We start from the raw sequence: 16,547 nt of genomic DNA, 5'->3' as shown, positions 1-16,547 counted from the left end.
GAATGGGGGTTGGGTGTGAATGGGATTAGTAAGAAAAAGATTTTTTCACAGATTTTCGTATGGGAAATAGGGGAGGGAAGTGGGAATAAATGGCCCCCTAAAACACCCTCATATGGCCTTTTCAGCTACCGGTTTAACCGTTTGGTATCAGTCAGGTTTTAGTTAGTCCAAATAGTTATGACATCTTGTAAGGCGTCAAAGCAAAAAAAAAAAAATAAAATATACTTTCAAGATGTCATGACAGACATGGACATGATTATTATGACGAGAGTACTTTTAGTGTGTCCACAGCGGTTTGTTACATTTAGCAGAGATAACTATCTATACACTTTTTCGGGGTTGGTAAGGATAGTAAACCCGGCAAATTGTAACAAACCCCTGTGGTGTGTCGTCTGCTTTTGAGTGCAATGCTTGAAATCTACGAAAGTTACCCGGGATGGTTTTACCATGTTTACCAGACGGAAAGCATAAAAAAGGAGACATAACACATATTTACCTGTAAGGATCTAATTTCGACGTTTTCTCGTACGAACAGCACGTTCTACTTTTACAATCTGAACAATCGAGAACCCAAAATTGTTTATTTACGAACTGACAGGTGCGTGTTGACTCCATTTTCTGACCTTCACACAAAAGAGCTGTTAAAACCGAGGTCGGTAATCGGAAGTCGTACGATAATTATTCCGACACGTTTGTGAAACACTCGTAAACTTGGTCGGTAACATATCCTACGACCAGTCGTAAATCGTACGATTTACGATCTTTTGTGAAACGATAGCCTGGAGAACCAGACTGCGACCTGAACGCAGCGCCTTAGACCACTCGGCCATCCTGACAAGACATCAAAATTGACACTAATTTGTCCCTTTATATCTCAGCACCCAAATAAATGCTTCAATTCAAGCCTAGTTAGAGTCCTGGATCAGATCAAGCTTTTATAGATAGAATTATAAGTAATTGCTTCGATAAAACACTTCTTGCATGTCAATTAAGAGAATATCCTCGTTCAGAAACGAGATTTAACATGTTTAAAGAGGTTCTTTTCATTAAAAAACAGAGTTTGCGCATCTAAGAATTGGCGGTATTGTGTCAAACATCTTTTTCAATGGTTAAACTGTTCCTGAGATGTCTATAACATGTATAGGTGCCAATAAAAATATACAATTTGTCAGAAGTGGGATTCGAACCCACGCCTGGAGAACCAGACTGCGACCTGAACGCAGCGCCTTAGACCACTCGGCCATCCTGACAAGACATCAAAATTGACACTAATTTGTCCCTTTATATCTCAGCACCCAAATAAATGCTTCAATTCAAGCCTAGTTAGAGTCCTGGATCAGATCAAGCTTTTATAGATAGAATTATAAGTAATTGCTTCGATAAAACACTTCTTGCATGTCAATTAAGAGAATATCCTCGTTCAGAAACGAGATTTAAAGAGGTTCTTTTCATTAAAAACAGAGTTTGCGCATCTAAGAATTGGCGGTATTGTGTCAAACATCTTTTTCAATGGTTAAACTGATCCTGAGATGTCTATAACATGTATAGGTGCCAATAAAAATATACAATTTGTCAGAAGTGGGATTCGAACCCACGCCTGGAGAACCAGACTGCGACCTGAACGCAGCGCCTTAGACCACTCGGCCATCCTGACAAGACATCAAAATTGACACTAATTTGTCCCTTTATATCTCAGCACCCAAACAAATGCTTCAATTCAAGCCTAGTTAGAGTCCTGGATCAGATCAAGCTTTTATAGATAGAATTATAAGTAATTGCTTCGATAAAACACTTCTTGCATGTCAATTAAGAGAATATCCTCGTTTAGAAACGAGATTTAAAGAGGTTCTTTTCATTAAAAACAGGGTTTGCGCATCTAAGAATTGGCGGTATATTGTGTCAAACATCTTTTTCAATGGTTAAACTGTTCCTGAGATGTCTATAACATGTATAGGTGCCAATAAAAATATACAATTTGTCAGAAGTGGGATTCGAACCCACGCCTGGAGAACCAGACTGCGACCTGAACGCAGCGCCTTAGACCACTCGGCCATCCTGACAAGACATCAAAATTGACACTAATTTGTCCCTTTATATCTCAGCACCCAAATAAATGCTTCAATTCAAGCCTAGTTAGAGTCCTGGATCAGATCAAGCTTTTATAGATAGAATTATAAGTAATTGCTTCGATAAAACACTTCTTGCATGTCAATTAAGAGAATATCCTCGTTCAGAAACGAGATTTAAAGAGGTTCTTTTCATTAAAAACAGAGTTTGCGCATCTAAGAATTGGCGGTATTGTGTCAAACATCTTTTTCAATGGTTAAACTGATCCTGAGATGTCTATAACATGTATAGGTGCCAATAAAAATATACAATTTGTCAGAAGTGGGATTCGAACCCACGCCTGGAGAACCAGACTGCGACCTGAACGCAGCGCCTTAGACCACTCGGCCATCCTGACAAGACATCAAAATTGACACTAATTTGTCCCTTTATATCTCAGCACCCAAATAAATGCTTCAATTCAAGCCTAGTTAGAGTCCTGGATCAGATCAAGCTTTTATAGATAGAATTATAAGTAATTGCTTCGATAAAACACTTCTTGCATGTCAATTAAGAGAATATCCTCGTTCAGAAACGAGATTTAAAGAGGTTCTTTTCATTAAAAACAGAGTTTGCGCATCTAAGAATTGGCGGTATTGTGTCAAACATCTTTTTCAATGGTTAAACTGATCCTGAGATGTCTATAACATGTATAGGTGCCAATAAAAATATACAATTTGTCAGAAGTGGGATTCGAACCCACGCCTGGAGAACCAGACTGCGACCTGAACGCAGCGCCTTAGACCACTCGGCCATCCTGACAAGACATCAAAATTGACACTAATTTGTCCCTTTATATCTCAGCACCCAAATAAATGCTTCAATTCAAGCCTAGTTAGAGTCCTGGATCAGATCAAGCTTTTATAGATAGAATTATAAGTAATTGCTTCGATAAAACACTTCTTGCATGTCAATTAAGAGAATATCCTCGTTCAGAAACGAGATTTAAAGAGGTTCTTTTCATTAAAAACAGAGTTTGCGCATCTAAGAATTGGCGGTATTGTGTCAAACATCTTTTTCAATGGTTAAACTGATCCTGAGATGTCTATAACATGTATAGGTGCCAATAAAAATATACAATTTGTCAGAAGTGGGATTCGAACCCACGCCTGGAGAACCAGACTGCGACCTGAACGCAGCGCCTTAGACCACTCGGTCATCCTGACAAGACATCAAAATTGACACTAATTTGTCCCTTTATATCTCAGCACCCAAATAAATGCTTCAATTCAAGCCTAGTTAGAGTCCTGGATCAGATCAAGCTTTTATAGATAGAATTATAAGTAATTGCTTCGATAAAACACTTCTTGCATGTCAATTAAGAGAATATCCTCGTTTAGAAACGAGATTTAAAGAGGTTCTTTTCATTAAAAACAGGGTTTGCGCATCTAAGAATTGGCGGTATATTGTGTCAAACATCTTTTTCAATGGTTAAACTGTTCCTGAGATGTCTATAACATGTATAGGTGCCAATAAAAATATACAATTTGTCAGAAGTGGGATTCGAACCCACACCTGGAGAACCAGACTGCGACCTGAACGCAGCGCCTTAGACCACTCGGCCATCCTGACAAGACATCAAAATTGACACTAATTTGTCCCTTTATATCTCAGCACCCAAATAAATGCTTCAATTCAAGCCTAGTTAGAGTCCTGGATCAGATCAAGCTTTTATAGATAGAATTATAAGTAATTGCTTCGATAAAACACTTCTTGCATGTCAATTAAGAGAATATCCTCGTTCAGAAACGAGATTTAAAGAGGTTCTTTTCATTAAAAACAGAGTTTGCGCATCTAAGAATTGGCGGTATTGTGTCAAACATCTTTTTCAATGGTTAAACTGTTCCTGAGATGTCTATAACATGTATAGGTGCCAATAAAAATATACAATTTGTCAGAAGTGGGATTCGAACCCACGCCTGGAGAACCAGACTGCGACCTGAACGCAGCGCCTTAGACCACTCGGCCATCCTGACAAGACATCAAAATTGACACTAATTTGTCCCTTTATATCTCAGCACCCAAATAAATGCTTCAATTCAAGCCTAGTTAGAGTCCTGGATCAGATCAAGCTTTTATAGATAGAATTATAAGTAATTGCTTCGATAAAACACTTCTTGCATGTCAATTAAGAGAATATCCTCGTTCAGAAACGAGATTTAACATGTTTAAAGAGGTTCTTTTCATTAAAAAACAGAGTTTGCGCATCTAAGAATTGGCGGTATTGTGTCAAACATCTTTTTCAATGGTTAAACTGTTCCTGAGATGTCTATAACATGTATAGGTGCCAATAAAAATATACAATTTGTCAGAAGTGGGATTCGAACCCACGCCTGGAGAACCAGACTGCGACCTGAACGCAGCGCCTTAGACCACTCGGCCATCCTGACAAGACATCAAAATTGACACTAATTTGTCCCTTTATATCTCAGCACCCAAATAAATGCTTCAATTCAAGCCTAGTTAGAGTCCTGGATCAGATCAAGCTTTTATAGATAGAATTATAAGTAATTGCTTCGATAAAACACTTCTTGCATGTCAATTAAGAGAATATCCTCGTTCAGAAACGAGATTTAAAGAGGTTCTTTTCATTAAAAACAGAGTTTGCGCATCTAAGAATTGGCGGTATTGTGTCAAACATCTTTTTCAATGGTTAAACTGTTCCTGAGATGTCTATAACATGTATAGGTGCCAATAAAAATATACAATTTGTCAGAAGTGGGATTCGAACCCACGCCTGGAGAACCAGACTGCGACCTGAACGCAGCGCCTTAGACCACTCGGTCATCCTGACAAGACATCAAAATTGACACTAATTTGTCCCTTTATATCTCAGCACCCAAATAAATGCTTCAATTCAAGCCTAGTTAGAGTCCTGGATCAGATCAAGCTTTTATAGATAGAATTATAAGTAATTGCTTCGATAAAACACTTCTTGCATGTCAATTAAGAGAATATCCTCGTTTAGAAACGAGATTTAAAGAGGTTCTTTTCATTAAAAACAGGGTTTGCGCATCTAAGAATTGGCGGTATATTGTGTCAAACATCTTTTTCAATGGTTAAACTGTTCCTGAGATGTCTATAACATGTATAGGTGCCAATAAAAATATACAATTTGTCAGAAGTGGGATTCGAACCCACGCCTGGAGAACCAGACTGCGACCTGAACGCAGCGCCTTAGACCACTCGGCCATCCTGACAAGACATCAAAATTGACACTAATTTGTCCCTTTATATCTCAGCACCCAAATAAATGCTTCAATTCAAGCCTAGTTAGAGTCCTGGATCAGATCAAGCTTTTATAGATAGAATTATAAGTAATTGCTTCGATAAAACACTTCTTGCATGTCAATTAAGAGAATATCCTCGTTCAGAAACGAGATTTAAAGAGGTTCTTTTCATTAAAAACAGAGTTTGCGCATCTAAGAATTGGCGGTATTGTGTCAAACATCTTTTTCAATGGTTAAACTGTTCCTGAGATGTCTATAACATGTATAGGTGCCAATAAAAATATACAATTTGTCAGAAGTGGGATTCGAACCCACGCCTGGAGAACCAGACTGCGACCTGAACGCAGCGCCTTAGACCACTCGGCCATCCTGACAAGACATCAAAATTGACACTAATTTGTCCCTTTATATCTCAGCACCCAAATAAATGCTTCAATTCAAGCCTAGTTAGAGTCCTGGATCAGATCAAGCTTTTATAGATAGAATTATAAGTAATTGCTTCGATAAAACACTTCTTGCATGTCAATTAAGAGAATATCCTCGTTCAGAAACGAGATTTAACATGTTTAAAGAGGTTCTTTTCATTAAAAAACAGAGTTTGCGCATCTAAGAATTGGCGGTATTGTGTCAAACATCTTTTTCAATGGTTAAACTGTTCCTGAGATGTCTATAACATGTATAGGTGCCAATAAAAATATACAATTTGTCAGAAGTGGGATTCGAACCCACGCCTGGAGAACCAGACTGCGACCTGAACGCAGCGCCTTAGACCACTCGGCCATCCTGACAAGACATCAAAATTGACACTAATTTGTCCCTTTATATCTCAGCACCCAAATAAATGCTTCAATTCAAGCCTAGTTAGAGTCCTGGATCAGATCAAGCTTTTATAGATAGAATTATAAGTAATTGCTTCGATAAAACACTTCTTGCATGTCAATTAAGAGAATATCCTCGTTCAGAAACGAGATTTAAAGAGGTTCTTTTCATTAAAAACAGAGTTTGCGCATCTAAGAATTGGCGGTATTGTGTCAAACATCTTTTTCAATGGTTAAACTGATCCTGAGATGTCTATAACATGTATAGGTGCCAATAAAAATATACAATTTGTCAGAAGTGGGATTCGAACCCACGCCTGGAGAACCAGACTGCGACCTGAACGCAGCGCCTTAGACCACTCGGTCATCCTGACAAGACATCAAAATTGACACTTATTTGTCCCTTTATATCTCAGCACCCAAATAAATGCTTCAATTCAAGCCTAGTTAGAGTCCTGGATCAGATCAAGCTTTTATAGATAGAATTATAAGTAATTGCTTCGATAAAACACTTCTTGCATGTCAATTAAGAGAATATCCTCGTTTAGAAACGAGATTTAAAGAGGTTCTTTTCATTAAAAACAGGGTTTGCGCATCTAAGAATTGGCGGTATATTGTGTCAAACATCTTTTTCAATGGTTAAACTGTTCCTGAGATGTCTATAACATGTATAGGTGCCAATAAAAATATACAATTTGTCAGAAGTGGGATTCGAACCCACGCCTGGAGAACCAGACTGCGACCTGAACGCAGCGCCTTAGACCACTCGGCCATTCTGACAAGACATCAAAATTGACACTAATTTGTCCCTTTATATCTCAGCACCCAAATAAATGCTTCAATTCAAGCCTAGTTAGAGTCCTGGATCAGATCAAGCTTTTATAGATAGAATTATAAGTAATTGCTTCGATAAAACACTTCTTGCATGTCAATTAAGAGAATATCCTCGTTCAGAAACGAGATTTAAAGAGGTTCTTTTCATTAAAAACAGAGTTTGCGCATCTAAGAATTGGCGGTATTGTGTCAAACATCTTTTTCAATGGTTAAACTGTTCCTGAGATGTCTATAACATGTATAGGTGCCAATAAAAATATACAATTTGTCAGAAGTGGGATTCGAACCCACGCCTGGAGAACCAGACTGCGACCTGAACGCAGCGCCTTAGACCACTCGGCCATCCTGACAAGACATCAAAATTGGCACTAATTTGTCCCTTTATATCTCAGCACCCAAATAAATGCTTCAATTCAAGCCTAGTTAGAGTCCTGGATCAGATCAAGCTTTTATAGATAGAATTATAAGTAATTGCTTCGATAAAACACTTCTTGCATGTCAATTAAGAGAATATCCTCGTTCAGAAACGAGATTTAACATGTTTAAAGAGGTTCTTTTCATTAAAAAACAGAGTTTGCGCATCTAAGAATTGGCGGTATTGTGTCAAACATCTTTTTCAATGGTTAAACTGTTCCTGAGATGTCTATAACATGTATAGGTGCCAATAAAAATATACAATTTGTCAGGGATTCGAACCCACGCCTGGAGAACCAGACTGCGACCTGAACGCAGCGCCTTAGACCACTCGGCCATCCTGACAAGACATCAAAATTGACACTAATTTGTCCCTTTATATCTCAGCACCCAAATAAATGCTTCAATTCAAGCCTAGTTAGAGTCCTGGATCAGATCAAGCTTTTATAGATAGAATTATAAGTAATTGCTTCGATAAAACACTTCTTGCATGTCAATTAAGAGAATATCCTCGTTTAGAAACGAGATTTAAAGAGGTTCTTTTCATTAAAAACAGGGTTTGCGCATCTAAGAATTGGCGGTATATTGTGTCAAACATCTTTTTCAATGGTTAAACTGTTCCTGAGATGTCTATAACATGTATAGGTGCCAATAAAAATATACAATTTGTCAGAAGTGGGATTCGAACCCACGCCTGGAGAACCAGACTGCGACCTGAACGCAGCGCCTTAGACCACTCGGCCATCCTGACAAGACATCAAAATTGACACTAATTTGTCCCTTTATATCTCAGCACCCAAATAAATGCTTCAATTCAAGCCTAGTTAGAGTCCTGGATCAGATCAAGCTTTTATAGATAGAATTATAAGTAATTGCTTCGATAAAACACTTCTTGCATGTCAATTAAGAGAATATCCTCGTTCAGAAACGAGATTTAACATGTTTAAAGAGGTTCTTTTCATTAAAAAACAGAGTTTGCGCATCTAAGAATTGGCGGTATTGTGTCAAACATCTTTTTCAATGGTTAAACTGTTCCTGAGATGTCTATAACATGTATAGGTGCCAATAAAAATATACAATTTGTCAGGGATTCGAACCCACGCCTGGAGAACCAGACTGAGACCTGAACGCAGCGCCTTAGACCACTCGGCCATCCTGACAAGACATCAAAATTGACACTAATTTGTCCCTTTATATCTCAGCACCCAAATAAATGCTTCAATTCAAGCCTAGTTAGAGTCCTGGATCAGATCAAGCTTTTATAGATAGAATTATAAGTAATTGCTTCGATAAAACACTTCTTGCATGTCAATTAAGAGAATATCCTCGTTCAGAAACGAGATTTAAAGAGGTTCTTTTCATTAAAAACAGAGTTTGCGCATCTAAGAATTGGCGGTATTGTGTCAAACATCTTTTTCAATGGTTAAACTGATCCTGAGATGTCTATAACATGTATAGGTGCCAATAAAAATATACAATTTGTCAGAAGTGGGATTCGAACCCACGCCTGGAGAACCAGACTGCGACCTGAACGCAGCGCCTTAGACCACTCGGTCATCCTGACAAGACATCAAAATTGACACTTATTTGTCCCTTTATATCTCAGCACCCAAATAAATGCTTCAATTCAAGCCTAGTTAGAGTCCTGGATCAGATCAAACTTTTATAGATAGAATTATAAGTAATTGCTTCGATAAAACACTTCTTGCATGTCAATTAAGAGAATATCCTCGTTTAGAAACGAGATTTAAAGAGGTTCTTTTCATTAAAAACAGGGTTTGCGCATCTAAGAATTGGCGGTATATTGTGTCAAACATCTTTTTCAATGGTTAAACTGTTCCTGAGATGTCTATAACATGTATAGGTGCCAATAAAAATATACAATTTGTCAGAAGTGGGATTCGAACCCACGCCTGGAGAACCAGACTGCGACCTGAACGCAGCGCCTTAGACCACTCGGCCATTCTGACAAGACATCAAAATTGACACTAATTTGTCCCTTTATTTCTCAGCACCCAAAAAATGCTTCAATTCAAGCCTAGTTAGAGTCCTGGATCAGATCAAGCTTTTATAGATAGAATTATAAGTAATTGCTTCGATAAAACACTTCTTGCATGTCAATTAAGAGAATATCCTCGTTCAGAAACGAGATTTAAAGAGGTTCTTTTCATTAAAAACAGAGTTTGCGCATCTAAGAATTGGCGGTATTGTGTCAAACATCTTTTTCAATGGTTAAACTGTTCCTGAGATGTCTATAACATGTATAGGTGCCAATAAAAATATACAATTTGTCAGAAGTGGGATTCGAACCCACGCCTGGAGAACCAGACTGCGACCTGAACGCAGCGCCTTAGACCACTCGGCCATCCTGACAAGACATCAAAATTGACACTAATTTGTCCCTTTATATCTCAGCACCCAAATAAATGCTTCAATTCAAGCCTAGTTAGAGTCCTGGATCAGATCAAGCTTTTATAGATAGAATTATAAGTAATTGCTTCGATAAAACACTTCTTGCATGTCAATTAAGAGAATATCCTCGTTCAGAAACGAGATTTAACATGTTTAAAGAGGTTCTTTTCATTAAAAAACAGAGTTTGCGCATCTAAGAATTGGCGGTATTGTGTCAAACATCTTTTTCAATGGTTAAACTGTTCCTGAGATGTCTATAACATGTATAGGTGCCAATAAAAATATACAATTTGTCAGGGATTCGAACCCACGCCTGGAGAACCAGACTGCGACCTGAACGCAGCGCCTTAGACCACTCGGCCATCCTGACAAGACATCAAAATTGACACTAATTTGTCCCTTTATATCTCAGCACCCAAATAAATGCTTCAATTCAAGCCTAGTTAGAGTCCTGGATCAGATCAAGCTTTTATAGATAGAATTATAAGTAATTGCTTCGATAAAACACTTCTTGCATGTCAATTAAGAGAATATCCTCGTTTAGAAACGAGATTTAAAGAGGTTCTTTTCATTAAAAACAGGGTTTGCGCATCTAAGAATTGGCGGTATATTGTGTCAAACATCTTTTTCAATGGTTAAACTGTTCCTGAGATGTCTATAACATGTATAGGTGCCAATAAAAATATACAATTTGTCAGAAGTGGGATTCGAACCCACGCCTGGAGAACCAGACTGCGACCTGAACGCAGCGCCTTAGACCACTCGGCCATCCTGACAAGACATCAAAATTGACACTAATTTGTCCCTTTATATCTCAGCACCCAAATAAATGCTTCAATTCAAGCCTAGTTAGAGTCCTGGATCAGATCAAGCTTTTATAGATAGAATTATAAGTAATTGCTTCGATAAAACACTTCTTGCATGTCAATTAAGAGAATATCCTCGTTCAGAAACGAGATTTAACATGTTTAAAGAGGTTCTTTTCATTAAAAAACAGAGTTTGCGCATCTAAGAATTGGCGGTATTGTGTCAAACATCTTTTTCAATGGTTAAACTGTTCCTGAGATGTCTATAACATGTATAGGTGCCAATAAAAATATACAATTTGTCAGAAGTGGGATTCGAACCCACGCCTGGAGAACCAGACTGCGACCTGAACGCAGCGCCTTAGACCACTCGGCCATCCTGACAAGACATCAAAATTGACACTAATTTGTCCCTTTATATCTCAGCACCCAAATAAATGCTTCAATTCAAGCCTAGTTAGAGTCCTGGATCAGATCAAGCTTTTATAGATAGAATTATAAGTAATTGCTTCGATAAAACACTTCTTGCATGTCAATTAAGAGAATATCCTCGTTCAGAAACGAGATTTAAAGAGGTTCTTTTCATTAAAAACAGAGTTTGCGCATCTAAGAATTGGCGGTATTGTGTCAAACATCTTTTTCAATGGTTAAACTGATCCTGAGATGTCTATAACATGTATAGGTGCCAATAAAAATATACAATTTGTCAGAAGTGGGATTCGAACCCACGCCTGGAGAACCAGACTGCGACCTGAACGCAGCGCCTTAGACCACTCGGTCATCCTGACAAGACATCAAAATTGACACTTATTTGTCCCTTTATATCTCAGCACCCAAATAAATGCTTCAATTCAAGCCTAGTTAGAGTCCTGGATCAGATCAAGCTTTTATAGATAGAATTATAAGTAATTGCTTCGATAAAACACTTCTTGCATGTCAATTAAGAGAATATCCTCGTTTAGAAACGAGATTTAAAGAGGTTCTTTTCATTAAAAACAGGGTTTGCGCATCTAAGAATTGGCGGTATATTGTGTCAAACATCTTTTTCAATGGTTAAACTGTTCCTGAGATGTCTATAACATGTATAGGTGCCAATAAAAATATACAATTTGTCAGAAGTGGGATTCGAACCCACGCCTGGAGAACCAGACTGCGACCTGAACGCAGCGCCTTAGACCACTCGGCCATTCTGACAAGACATCAAAATTGACACTAATTTGTCCCTTTATATCTCAGCACCCAAATAAATGCTTCAATTCAAGCCTAGTTAGAGTCCTGGATCAGATCAAGCTTTTATAGATAGAATTATAAGTAATTGCTTCGATAAAACACTTCTTGCATGTCAATTAAGAGAATATCCTCGTTCAGAAACGAGATTTAAAGAGGTTCTTTTCATTAAAAACAGAGTTTGCGCATCTAAGAATTGGCGGTATTGTGTCAAACATCTTTTTCAATGGTTAAACTGTTCCTGAGATGTCTATAACATGTATAGGTGCCAATAAAAATATACAATTTGTCAGAAGTGGGATTCGAACCCACGCCTGGAGAACCAGACTGCGACCTGAACGCAGCGCCTTAGACCACTCGGCCATCCTGACAAGACATCAAAATTGGCACTAATTTGTCCCTTTATATCTCAGCACCCAAATAAATGCTTCAATTCAAGCCTAGTTAGAGTCCTGGATCAGATCAAGCTTTTATAGATAGAATTATAAGTAATTGCTTCGATAAAACACTTCTTGCATGTCAATTAAGAGAATATCCTCGTTCAGAAACGAGATTTAACATGTTTAAAGAGGTTCTTTTCATTAAAAAACAGAGTTTGCGCATCTAAGAATTGGCGGTATTGTGTCAAACATCTTTTTCAATGGTTAAACTGTTCCTGAGATGTCTATAACATGTATAGGTGCCAATAAAAATATACAATTTGTCAGGGATTCGAACCCACGCCTGGAGAACCAGACTGCGACCTGAACGCAGCGCCTTAGACCACTCGGCCATCCTGACAAGACATCAAAATTGACACTAATTTGTCCCTTTATATCTCAGCACCCAAATAAATGCTTCAATTCAAGCCTAGTTAGAGTCCTGGATCAGATCAAGCTTTTATAGATAGAATTATAAGTAATTGCTTCGATAAAACACTTCTTGCATGTCAATTAAGAGAATATCCTCGTTTAGAAACGAGATTTAAAGAGGTTCTTTTCATTAAAAACAGGGTTTGCGCATCTAAGAATTGGCGGTATATTGTGTCAAACATCTTTTTCAATGGTTAAACTGTTCCTGAGATGTCTATAACATGTATAGGTGCCAATAAAAATATACAATTTGTCAGAAGTGGGATTCGAACCCACGCCTGGAGAACCAGACTGCGACCTGAACGCAGCGCCTTAGACCACTCGGCCATCCTGACAAGACATCAAAATTGACACTAATTTGTCCCTTTATATCTCAGCACCCAAATAAATGCTTCAATTCAAGCCTAGTTAGAGTCCTGGATCAGATCAAGCTTTTATAGATAGAATTATAAGTAATTGCTTCGATAAAACACTTCTTGCATGTCAATTAAGAGAATATCCTCGTTCAGAAACGAGATTTAACATGTTTAAAGAGGTTCTTTTCATTAAAAAACAGAGTTTGCGCATCTAAGAATTGGCGGTATTGTGTCAAACATCTTTTTCAATGGTTAAACTGTTCCTGAGATGTCTATAACATGTATAGGTGCCAATAAAAATATACAATTTGTCAGGGATTCGAACCCACGCCTGGAGAACCAGACTGAGACCTGAACGCAGCGCCTTAGACCACTCGGCCATCCTGACAAGACATCAAAATTGACACTAATTTGTCCCTTTATATCTCAGCACCCAAATAAATGCTTCAATTCAAGCCTAGTTAGAGTCCTGGATCAGATCAAGCTTTTATAGATAGAATTATAAGTAATTGCTTCGATAAAACACTTCTTGCATGTCAATTAAGAGAATATCCTCGTTCAGAAACGAGATTTAAAGAGGTTCTTTTCATTAAAAACAGAGTTTGCGCATCTAAGAATTGGTGGTATTGTGTCAAACATCTTTTTCAATGGTTAAACTGATCCTGAGATGTCTATAACATGTATAGGTGCCAATGAAAATATACAATTTGTCAGAAGTGGGATTCGAACCCACGCCTGGAGAACCAGACTGCGACCTGAACGCAGCGCCTTAGACCACTCGGTCATCCTGACAAGACATCAAAATTGACACTTATTTGTCCCTTTATATCTCAGCACCCAAATAAATGCTTCAATTCAAGCCTAGTTAGAGTCCTGGATCAGATCAAACTTTTATAGATAGAATTATAAGTAATTGCTTCGATAAAACACTTCTTGCATGTCAATTAAGAGAATATCCTCGTTTAGAAACGAGATTTAAAGAGGTTCTTTTCATTAAAAACAGGGTTTGCGCATCTAAGAATTGGCGGTATATTGTGTCAAACATCTTTTTCAATGGTTAAACTGTTCCTGAGATGTCTATAACATGTATAGGTGCCAATAAAAATATACAATTTGTCAGAAGTGGGATTCGAACCCACGCCTGGAGAACCAGACTGCGACCTGAACGCAGCGCCTTAGACCACTCGGCCATTCTGACAAGACATCAAAATTGACACTAATTTGTCCCTTTATTTCTCAGCACCCAAAAAATGCTTCAATTCAAGCCTAGTTAGAGTCCTGGATCAGATCAAGCTTTTATAGATAGAATTATAAGTAATTGCTTCGATAAAACACTTCTTGCATGTCAATTAAGAGAATATCCTCGTTCAGAAACGAGATTTAAAGAGGTTCTTTTCATTAAAAACAGAGTTTGCGCATCTAAGAATTGGCGGTATTGTGTCAAACATCTTTTTCAATGGTTAAACTGTTCCTGAGATGTCTATAACATGTATAGGTGCCAATAAAAATATACAATTTGTCAGAAGTGGGATTCGAACCCACGCCTGGAGAACCAGACTGCGACCTGAACGCAGCGCCTTAGACCACTCGGCCATCCTGACAAGACATCAAAATTGACACTAATTTGTCCCTTTATATCTCAGCACCCAAATAAATGCTTCAATTCAAGCCTAGTTAGAGTCCTGGATCAGATCAAGCTTTTATAGATAGAATTATAAGTAATTGCTTCGATAAAACACTTCTTGCATGTCAATTAAGAGAATATCCTCGTTCAGAAACGAGATTTAACATGTTTAAAGAGGTTCTTTTCATTAAAAAACAGAGTTTGCGCATCTAAGAATTGGCGGTATTGTGTCAAACATCTTTTTCAATGGTTAAACTGTTCCTGAGATGTCTATAACATGTATAGGTGCCAATAAAAATATACAATTTGTCAGGGATTCGAACCCACGCCTGGAGAACCAGACTGCGACCTGAACGCAGCGCCTTAGACCACTCGGCCATCCTGACAAGACATCAAAATTGACACTAATTTGTCCCTTTATATCTCAGCACCCAAATAAATGCTTCAATTCAAGCCTAGTTAGAGTCCTGGATCAGATCAAGCTTTTATAGATAGAATTATAAGTAATTGCTTCGATAAAACACTTCTTGCATGTCAATTAAGAGAATATCCTCGTTTAGAAACGAGATTTAAAGAGGTTCTTTTCATTAAAAACAGGGTTTGCGCATCTAAGAATTGGCGGTATATTGTGTCAAACATCTTTTTCAATGGTTAAACTGTTCCTGAGATGTCTATAACATGTATAGGTGCCAATAAAAATATACAATTTGTCAGAAGTGGGATTCGAACCCACGCCTGGAGAACCAGACTGCGACCTGAACGCAGCGCCTTAGACCACTCGGCCATCCTGACAAGACATCAAAATTGACACTAATTTGTCCCTTTATATCTCAGCACCCAAATAAATGCTTCAATTCAAGCCTAGTTAGAGTCCTGGATCAGATCAAGCTTTTATAGATAGAATTATAAGTAATTGCTTCGATAAAACACTTCTTGCATGTCAATTAAGAGAATATCCTCGTTCAGAAACGAGATTTAACATGTTTAAAGAGGTTCTTTTCATTAAAAAACAGAGTTTGCGCATCTAAGAATTGGCGGTATTGTGTCAAACATCTTTTTCAATGGTTAAACTGTTCCTGAGATGTCTATAACATGTATAGGTGCCAATAAAAATATACAATTTGTCAGGGATTCGAACCCACGCCTGGAGAACCAGACTGAGACCTGAACGCAGCGCCTTAGACCACTCGGCCATCCTGACAAGACATCAAAATTGACACTAATTTGTCCCTTTATATCTCAGCACCCAAATAAATGCTTCAATTCAAGCCTAGTTAGAGTCCTGGATCAGATCAAGCTTTTATAGATAGAATTATAAGTAATTGCTTCGATAAAACACTTCTTGCATGTCAATTAAGAGAATATCCTCGTTCAGAAACGAGATTTAAAGAGGTTCTTTTCATTAAAAACAGAGTTTGCGCATCTAAGAATTGGCGGTATATTGTGTCAAACATCTTTTTCAATGGTTAAACTGTTCCTGAGATGTCTATAACATGTATAGGTGCCAATAAAAATATACAATTTGTCAGAAGTGGGATTCGAACCCACGCCTGGAGAACCAGACTGCGACCTGAACGCAGCGCCTTAGACCACTCGGCCATCCTGACAAGACATCAAAATTGACACTAATTTGTCCCTTTATATCTCAGCACCCAAATAAATGCTTCAATTCAAGCCTAGTTAGAGTCCTGGATCAGATCAAGCTTTTATAGATAGAATTATAAGTAATTGCTTCGATAAAACACTTCTTGCATGTCAATTAAGAGAATATCCTCGTTCAGAAACGAGATTTAAAGAGGTTCTTTTCATTAAAAACAGAGTTTGCGCATCTAAGAATTGGCGGTATTGTGTCAAACATCTTTTTCAATG

General features: G+C 37.9%; 20 non-coding genes across 20 annotated transcripts; all 20 read right to left on the bottom strand.

The window, feature by feature from the left end:
• Positions 1-1,166: 1,166 nt before the first annotated feature.
• On the bottom strand, positions 1,167-1,250 carry Trnal-cag (transfer RNA leucine (anticodon CAG)). The gene has a single exon. It is a non-coding gene; the product is annotated as a tRNA-Leu (tRNA).
• A 320-nt stretch (positions 1,251-1,570) lies between these two features.
• Trnal-cag (transfer RNA leucine (anticodon CAG)) lies at positions 1,571-1,654 on the bottom strand. Its single transcript has one exon. It is a non-coding gene; the product is annotated as a tRNA-Leu (tRNA).
• A 322-nt stretch (positions 1,655-1,976) lies between these two features.
• Trnal-cag (transfer RNA leucine (anticodon CAG)) lies at positions 1,977-2,060 on the bottom strand. Its single transcript has one exon. It is a non-coding gene; the product is annotated as a tRNA-Leu (tRNA).
• A 320-nt stretch (positions 2,061-2,380) lies between these two features.
• Positions 2,381-2,464, bottom strand: Trnal-cag (transfer RNA leucine (anticodon CAG)). Its single transcript has one exon. It is a non-coding gene; the product is annotated as a tRNA-Leu (tRNA).
• A 320-nt stretch (positions 2,465-2,784) lies between these two features.
• Trnal-cag (transfer RNA leucine (anticodon CAG)) lies at positions 2,785-2,868 on the bottom strand. Its single transcript has one exon. It is a non-coding gene; the product is annotated as a tRNA-Leu (tRNA).
• Positions 2,869-3,998: 1,130 nt separating this feature from the next.
• Positions 3,999-4,082, bottom strand: Trnal-cag (transfer RNA leucine (anticodon CAG)). Its single transcript has one exon. It is a non-coding gene; the product is annotated as a tRNA-Leu (tRNA).
• A 330-nt stretch (positions 4,083-4,412) lies between these two features.
• Positions 4,413-4,496, bottom strand: Trnal-cag (transfer RNA leucine (anticodon CAG)). The gene has a single exon. It is a non-coding gene; the product is annotated as a tRNA-Leu (tRNA).
• A 726-nt stretch (positions 4,497-5,222) lies between these two features.
• Trnal-cag (transfer RNA leucine (anticodon CAG)) lies at positions 5,223-5,306 on the bottom strand. Its single transcript has one exon. It is a non-coding gene; the product is annotated as a tRNA-Leu (tRNA).
• A 320-nt stretch (positions 5,307-5,626) lies between these two features.
• Positions 5,627-5,710, bottom strand: Trnal-cag (transfer RNA leucine (anticodon CAG)). Its single transcript has one exon. It is a non-coding gene; the product is annotated as a tRNA-Leu (tRNA).
• Positions 5,711-6,040: 330 nt separating this feature from the next.
• On the bottom strand, positions 6,041-6,124 carry Trnal-cag (transfer RNA leucine (anticodon CAG)). The gene has a single exon. It is a non-coding gene; the product is annotated as a tRNA-Leu (tRNA).
• Positions 6,125-7,254: 1,130 nt separating this feature from the next.
• Trnal-cag (transfer RNA leucine (anticodon CAG)) lies at positions 7,255-7,338 on the bottom strand. The gene has a single exon. It is a non-coding gene; the product is annotated as a tRNA-Leu (tRNA).
• A 731-nt stretch (positions 7,339-8,069) lies between these two features.
• On the bottom strand, positions 8,070-8,153 carry Trnal-cag (transfer RNA leucine (anticodon CAG)). Its single transcript has one exon. It is a non-coding gene; the product is annotated as a tRNA-Leu (tRNA).
• A 1,538-nt stretch (positions 8,154-9,691) lies between these two features.
• Trnal-cag (transfer RNA leucine (anticodon CAG)) lies at positions 9,692-9,775 on the bottom strand. Its single transcript has one exon. It is a non-coding gene; the product is annotated as a tRNA-Leu (tRNA).
• A 731-nt stretch (positions 9,776-10,506) lies between these two features.
• On the bottom strand, positions 10,507-10,590 carry Trnal-cag (transfer RNA leucine (anticodon CAG)). Its single transcript has one exon. It is a non-coding gene; the product is annotated as a tRNA-Leu (tRNA).
• A 330-nt stretch (positions 10,591-10,920) lies between these two features.
• Trnal-cag (transfer RNA leucine (anticodon CAG)) lies at positions 10,921-11,004 on the bottom strand. The gene has a single exon. It is a non-coding gene; the product is annotated as a tRNA-Leu (tRNA).
• A 1,130-nt stretch (positions 11,005-12,134) lies between these two features.
• Trnal-cag (transfer RNA leucine (anticodon CAG)) lies at positions 12,135-12,218 on the bottom strand. Its single transcript has one exon. It is a non-coding gene; the product is annotated as a tRNA-Leu (tRNA).
• A 731-nt stretch (positions 12,219-12,949) lies between these two features.
• Positions 12,950-13,033, bottom strand: Trnal-cag (transfer RNA leucine (anticodon CAG)). Its single transcript has one exon. It is a non-coding gene; the product is annotated as a tRNA-Leu (tRNA).
• Positions 13,034-14,571: 1,538 nt separating this feature from the next.
• Positions 14,572-14,655, bottom strand: Trnal-cag (transfer RNA leucine (anticodon CAG)). The gene has a single exon. It is a non-coding gene; the product is annotated as a tRNA-Leu (tRNA).
• A 731-nt stretch (positions 14,656-15,386) lies between these two features.
• Trnal-cag (transfer RNA leucine (anticodon CAG)) lies at positions 15,387-15,470 on the bottom strand. The gene has a single exon. It is a non-coding gene; the product is annotated as a tRNA-Leu (tRNA).
• A 731-nt stretch (positions 15,471-16,201) lies between these two features.
• On the bottom strand, positions 16,202-16,285 carry Trnal-cag (transfer RNA leucine (anticodon CAG)). The gene has a single exon. It is a non-coding gene; the product is annotated as a tRNA-Leu (tRNA).
• Positions 16,286-16,547: the final 262 nt, after the last annotated feature.

This window comes from Mytilus californianus, unplaced genomic scaffold, assembly GCF_021869535.1.
Source record: "Mytilus californianus isolate M0D057914Y unplaced genomic scaffold, xbMytCali1.0.p SCAF_121, whole genome shotgun sequence".
Taxonomy (NCBI): domain Eukaryota; kingdom Metazoa; phylum Mollusca; class Bivalvia; order Mytilida; family Mytilidae; genus Mytilus; species Mytilus californianus.
This window is presented reverse-complemented; position numbering and strand designations above follow the sequence as displayed.